At 39.2% G+C, this 7517-nt stretch overlaps 1 pseudogene; it reads right to left on the minus strand.

Annotated features, from left to right (window-relative positions):
• Positions 1-7078, minus strand: part of LOC150060711 (ragulator complex protein LAMTOR5 pseudogene) — a 29726-nt pseudogene extending 22648 nt beyond the window's left edge.
• Positions 7079-7517: the final 439 nt, after the last annotated feature.

Genomic DNA, 7517 nt, shown 5'->3' on the forward strand with positions numbered 1-7517 from the left:
CATTCTCAAAGAATCCAAAAGGCAAGGATCCTTCCCCAACCCCTCCCTGCTGGCTCCAAGCTGCGAAAGCCAAGGTGGAAGGCGCGGGCGGGCTGGGAAGCCCCGAACTCCAGCTATGCCAGCAAGCTGCGGAATCCAGACACAGGAACCCACCCCGCCCAAGAAAGACTGGCAATACAGGGGTGCAAGGATTCAGCATCCTGTCCCTTTCCCCTACAGCCCCCTCCCCCAGGCCATTGACTGGAGACTGACAGGTGGGCGGGTGCTAAGACCCAGCACCACACCAAAGGGGGCAGAGGTGACCCTGCTCCCACCTGTCCAACAGCCTCCTCTCCCAGGCCACTGAAACTGGAGACTGAGGAGCACTGAGACCCTGCCTTCCAACAGCGGGTGGGGGTGTGCAAGAGTCTGGGAGCCAGCACCTGAGCCCTGAGTGGGGTGCCCTCTTGCTGGAAGCCTCCAGCAAGATAGCACCAAGAGGTCCCCCACGGAGTCACAGAAAGACTCTCAGACAAAGCAGCTGAAACACAGTAGGGAATTGAAGGGCAGATCAGCAGGGGTAGCGCTCCCCCTCTGAGAGCCAGAAAAGTGAGGTTCCATCCTCAGAGCCCATGTCCTTGGCTGGGCCCTGCCCCTGGGAACAGGGCAGAGTCAAGTTGGGCTGGTTTAGCTGAGAGCTCCCAGAAACTCCCAAACCCCAGGCCCTGCCCCTGGGAACAGGGCAGGAAAACTAGCCATCCACCAGACTAGCTGAGTCCGAAGTGCACAACTCCAACCTATGGCCCACTGTGGGGCCACTGGTTGGGCTGAGAGCTAGCCATGCAGTGGCACAAAGCCTCTGGGAACAGGCTGAACACCTGTAAAAGCTGCAAACTCTGACCTAGTCAGCAGTGGAACTAATTTGGCTGAGAACCACAAGAGAACCTGAAGAGACACGAAACATGACTCTATTCAAGGAGATGATTGTGGACATGACTAAAGAGATTAAAGGAGAATTCCAAAAACAAAAGCAGGAAATTACCAAGGAGCTACTATAATTCAAAAGAGAAGTGGAAGAAAAGATTAATACCCTCTCAGCAGACATGATCAGCTCAGTGTCCACAATTCAAGCAAAAATGGATACATTAAACAACAGATTGACTGAGATGGAGAATAGGACATCAAGAACCAAAGATAAAACACAAGAGCAGGAACAGAGAATCTTCAGTCTGGAGAAATCAGTCAGAATTCACCAAAGTGAATTCCAGGACTGGCAGATGCAGCCAAGAAATCTAATATTCATATAATAGGGATTGAGAAGGGGCAAAGTACCTTGATAAAGAAATGCAACCCTTATTCACCAAAATCATAGCCAAGAACTTCCCCAACCTTAAAAGGGAAAATTTTCACATTATTGAAAGTATCAGAACTCCAAACAGGCAAGATCCTAGAAGGAACTTGTCTAGACACATCATTGTAAAAACACTAGATCCGAATACCAAGGGGCTGATCTTAAATGCTGCAAAAACAAAGAAAGAGCAATACTACAACAGGGGAAAAAAATAGAATAACAGCAAACCTCTAAATACAAGAAAAGATTGAAAAAACATCATTCATACCCTGAAGACCAACAACTGCCAACCCAGACTGATATATCCAGCAAAATTAGCCTTTACATTTGAGGATGAAACAAGAATATTTCATTCCAAAGAGAAGCTATACAAATACATGCACACTAAATCAGCATTACAAAAAATATGAAATTATCAAGAACAAATTGCAGAACAGCAAGAACCCCCATCAAGAAGCAATTATGTATAAATCAGTAAACACAAAAGGGGAAAAAAGAGAGAGAAAGAAACTCAGAAGTAAAATTAAATAATGACAAAGGACACTGACCACTTTTCCATAATTTCCCTAAATGTGAATGGGCTGAACAATTCAATCAAAAGATACAGAGCAGCAGACTAGATTAAGAAACAAGACCCATCCATATGTTGCCTCCAAGAGACCCACCTCACAGCCAAAGACAGAAATAAATTCCAAATGAGAGGATGGAAAAGAATTTTCTACTCCAACACACCAGGAAAAAAAGCAGGAGTTGCGATCTTAATCCCTGAAAAAATTAACTTCTCAGTAAAATCAGTACATGAAGATAAAGATGGCCACTACATATTAGTAAAGGGTACAATCCTATCCACAATACTACAGTTATAAACATTTACTCCCCCAACACGGGAGCACACAAATTCATCAAGCAAACTCTCTTAGTGTTACAGAACAAGATAGACTCAAACACAATCATAGTGGGAGACTTCAATATGCCACTCTCACCAAATGACAGGTCAACTCAACAAAAGTTAACTGAAGGCACCATCGACTTAAACAACACCATAGCCCAGCCGGGCTTAACAGATATACACAGAGTCTTCCATCCAATGGCGAAACTTTATACATTTTTCTCAGCAGCACATGGAACACATTCCAAAATAGATCATATAAGAGTTCATACAGAAAACTTAGGCAGATAGAAGAGGACTGATATAATCCCACGCATTCTATCTGATCACAGTGGAGTCAGACTAGTTCTGAACAATGCAGTAAAACTCAAAAAACATTCAAAAACTTGGACAACACACTTCTGAATAACTCCTGGGTTACAGATCGGAGCAAAGAAGAATTTTAAAACTTTCTTGAATGTAATGAAAATCAAGAGACATCACAAAGGAACATATGGGACACAGCAAAGGCAGTTCTAAGGGGCAAATTTATCACACTAGGAGCACATATTAAAAAGACAGAAGAAGAGCATGTAAATAACCTAAAAAAGAAATTGAAGCACCTAAAGGAGCAAGAAAAATTTAACTCTAAAACAAATAAAAAGACAGAAATAACAAAAACAAAATCAGAAATATCAGAGATTGAAATAAGATTCACTATATACAAAATTAATCAATCAAAAAGTTGCTTCTTTGAAAGAGTCAACAAAATTGACAGACCCCTGTCAAGATTAATCAAAAAAAGGAGAGGGGAGACTCAAATAATCAAGATTAGAGTCCCCATGGGAACAATCACAACCAATCCAAGAAATTCGGTCCATTATGAATAAGTACTACCAGGGCCTTTATTCAAAGGAACAAGAAAATATAGCAGAAATGGATGACTTCTTAAATAAATTTAGGCTACCTGCATTGAGAAATGACGAGGAAGACAAATTGAACAAACCAATTTCATACAATGAAATTGCGGAAGCAATCAGAGAAATGCCAACCAAGTCCAGATGGTTTCACTGTGGAATTCAACAAGAAGTTTAAAGATGAAGTAACACCTATACTCTTGAAACTCTCCAGAGAAATAGAATCAGAAGGAGCAATACCAAACTCATTTTATAATGCTAATATTACCCTCATCTTCAAAACGGAAAAGATCCAACAAAAAAAGAAAACTACAGACCTACCTTTCTAATGAACACAGATGCAAAACTCCTCAATAAAATTCTAGCCAACAGAAACCAGAAACAAATTAAAAATTATACACTATGATCAAGTAGGCTTCATCCCACAGATGCAAGACTGGTTTAACATTCGCAAATCAGTCAATATAATACATCATATCAATAGAGCTAAGGATAAGAATCATATGATAATTTCTCTGGATGTGGAGAAGGCATTTGACAAAATACAACATCCATTCATGTTGAAAGCACTAGAAAAAATAGGAATAAGAAGTACATTCCTTAAAATAATTAAAGCCATATAAGACAAACCTACAGCCAGCATTATACTAAATGGTGAAAGAAGGAAACATTTACCTTAAAATCAGGAACCAGACAGGTATGCCCACTCTCTCCACTTCTCTTCAATATAGTGCTGGAACCCTTAACCAGAGCAATGAGCAAGAGAAAGACATCAAAGGAATCCACATAGGGAAAGAGGAAATTAAACTATCCCTATTCACAGATGACATGATCCTCTACTTGACTGACCCAATAAGCTCCACTCCCAAACTCCTAGAATTAATAAACCACTTTAGCAAAGTGGCAGGTTACAAAATTAACCTTCAAAAGGCAGTAGCCTTCTTGTACACCAACAATACACAAACAGAAGGCCAAATCAAGAAAATGATTCCATTCACAATAGCCAAAAAGAATAAAATACTTAGGAATTAACTTAACCAAAGATTTAAAGGAATTATTTTATGAAAACTATAAAAGCCTAACAAAAGAAATTAAAGAGGACACCAGGAACTGGAAAGACATCCCATGCTCATGGATAGAGAGAACCAACATAGTGAAAATGGCTATACTGCCAAAATTGATATACAAATTCAATGCAATGCCCATCAAAATCCCAAATACATTCTTTACTGAAATAGAAGATACAATCCAAAGGTTCACATGGAAAAAGAAAAGACCTAGAATAGCCAAAAGAATTCTAGGCAAAAAGAGCAATTCAGGAGGTATTATGGTACCAGACTTCAAACTCTACTATAGAGCCATAATAACAAAAACAGCATAGTATTGGCACAAAAATGGACAGGAAGATCAATGGAACAGAATAGAAGATTCAGAAATAGAACCACATACCTATAGTCAACCTGTATTTGACAAAGGAGCCAAAGATATACAATGGAACAAACATACTCTATTCAATTATCGGTGCTGGCAAAACTGGGCAGCCACATGCAGAAAGCTCAAAATTGACCCTAGCCTTTCACCATGCACAAGCATTAACTCAAAGTGGATCAAAGACCTCAATGTCAGACCGGAAACCATGAAGCGGCTATATGATAGAGTAGGAGAGACACTGGAACTCATAGGCACAGGCAAAAGATTCCTGAACAGAGTCTGAGGGTCACAACAGATTGGAGAGGGACTTGAAAAATGTGACTACCTAAAAATAAAAAGTTTCTGCACAGATAAAAGCATAGCCACTAAAGTAGAGAACAGCCAACCAACTGGGAAAAGATATTTACCAATAATACATCAGACAAATGCTTAATATCCAGTATCTACAGGGAACTCAAGAAACTAATCCCTTCCCAAACCCAATAAACCATTCACTAACTGGGCAAGAGAACATAAGAGAGACTTACCAAAAGAAGAGATTAAAATAGCAGAAAAGCATATGAGAAAATGTTCATCATCCATTATCATAAAGATAATGCAAATAAAAACAACCCTAAGATAGCACCTTACCACAAGAAGAATGGCCAAGATTTTGAACTCAGACAATGACAGATGCTGGTGGGGTTGTGGAGAAAAAGGAGCCCTACTGCACTGCTGGTGGGCTTGTAAGCTAGTTTGGCCACTCTGGAAAGCAGTGTGGAGATTTCTTAAAGAACTGAAAATTGACCTTCCCTATGATCCCACCATACCACTTCTGGGCATCTATCCTGAACATCATAACCCAAGATATGATAAGGACACCTGCTTAGCTATGTTTATCTCTGCACTATTCACAATAGCCAGGCAATGGAAACAATCCAGATGCCCTACTGCAGATGAATAGATACAAAAAATGTGATATATATATATATATAGTCATTCTATATAGCCAACAGACAAGATAAAATAATGGCATTTGCACGGAAGTGGATGAATCTAGAGCAAATCATGATGAGACAGTCAAGGAACAAAAGGTGCATGGTATCCTTAATATGTAGCTATTAGATCCAAACAATATAAAAGCAAGGACTCAATATTTGTATACCCAATGATATTGACATGGTACTGGAAATATAAACAAAACTACATAGACATAAAAACTTATGACTCTATAGACATAATGTTTTATTACATAGGTTAATATGTATCTATGATATACAAATTCTTAGCCTAATTTTGATTATGTTCTAAAAACTAAATGCCAGTGATTATATATCGAGATTCCCTTCTTGAATACTTGCTTGTTAAACACATCATTTGAAATATGATGTAAAAATCAATGTTAACAAATTTTTTTAAAGATATATGTTTTATAAGGTTGAAAAAATTGGTAGTCATTGAGAAATATTAAAAACTCCAGGTTAGTATGGAACTTACAACATGATTTTAAAAAAGTTTTCCTCGTGTCAGCACTACATTCTTTCCATGCTCTGTAAATTCTGTACTTGTGGCTAATTATCTATAAACTTATTGGGTAAGTTCGGATTTCAGTGTCCAGTCAAGTGAGAATCTGAGCTGTTCTTATTAGAACCTCATATACCTTGATACTTTTAAAAGGTGCAGACTTTAATAACTTCCATCTGTATTTCAGAACTTCAGGTCTATTGAGGGAATAAACCTTCCCTAAAATGTGGTTTCTAAATTCTACATGAAACCTGACTTTTATGGTGGAACAGCTCAAGATACATTTTGTATCTTACATTTTGGAGGATCTTTCTCCCCTTCATATTGAGAATTAAGCTCAGAGCCCCATGTTTGCTAGGCAAAGGCTTTACTAGTTAAGCCACATCTCTAGTTATTAAGCTTTTACTTTGTTTTTCACACAAGATCTTGAGCTAGCCTTCCACTAGGCTGGGCTTTGTTCTGCTGAGACCCCAGGCTTCCTACTTCCAACTCCACATTTTCGAGAACTTACATCTCAGAAAAATGTTCTCTAAAACAATAATACATGGTTCTAGTACTAGTCTTTCTATTAAAGTATTTATTTTAACAATCCCTTGCTTACAGGAGCTAATAAACCACATGCTTACTATTTTTGCTCTATGGCATCATAGGAAGTATGTGATCTTTAGGGTGAAACAAACCTAGAACTAAATTATCACTTTGTCAGTGGTGGCACCATTTAATTTGTTGTAAAATTTAAATTCCTTAGATACAAAGTAGCAGATCACTCAGAATTGCTCTGAGGATTAAGCAAAATTGTATCAGTAAACTCTTTGGCCCAGGGTGGGTGATTGGTAAAATCTTTAGTGATTATATGACTTGCAGATGACTTTGAATTTAGCAAGTCCAGGAATACCAGTTTGAACAAATAGATGTTGAAATGATCACCTTGGGATTTCTGGTACACTCCTACCTCTTTCTCCTTGTTTTGGCCATCTGCTTCTGAAGCTTTGCCTGTCTTCCTAATTTATGCTCATTATAAGCCGCCATCATTGTGTTCAATTTCCCACCCATCCTTCCCCTCCTCTGGTTGCTTGGTGCCCAAGAGGGAACACAGCAAGAGGATTTGGCCAAGAATATTCTCCCCATTTCCCTCCCCAAATTAAATGCAAGCTCTGACTTGGCAAACCAGGTTCATTTTCTCCAGCTCCACAGGACCAGTGTGGAATAAGGAGCTGGTCTGTTGCTAATTAAAATCACTGACCCTAGCCTGATTCTAAGATTTTGAAATAGAAAGAGCTGCCTCCTCCTAGGCTTGCCTGGTGGTCAATACCATTGCTTTCTTTCTGGCTCCCTTTCCATCCCACAATTGAATGAATCCATTTGTTGAGGCCCTTGAAGTCCATGTAATCAACTGTCCATGAGGTAAGATAGAACACACATTCTTGAGCCTTGCAGTTTGCTCAGGTTGGCAACAGCAATGCATAAA

This window comes from Megascapheus bottae, chromosome 7 (genome assembly GCF_031878675.1).
Source record: "Megascapheus bottae isolate mThoBot1 chromosome 7, mThoBot2.hap1, whole genome shotgun sequence".
NCBI lineage: Eukaryota > Metazoa > Chordata > Mammalia > Rodentia > Geomyidae > Megascapheus > Megascapheus bottae.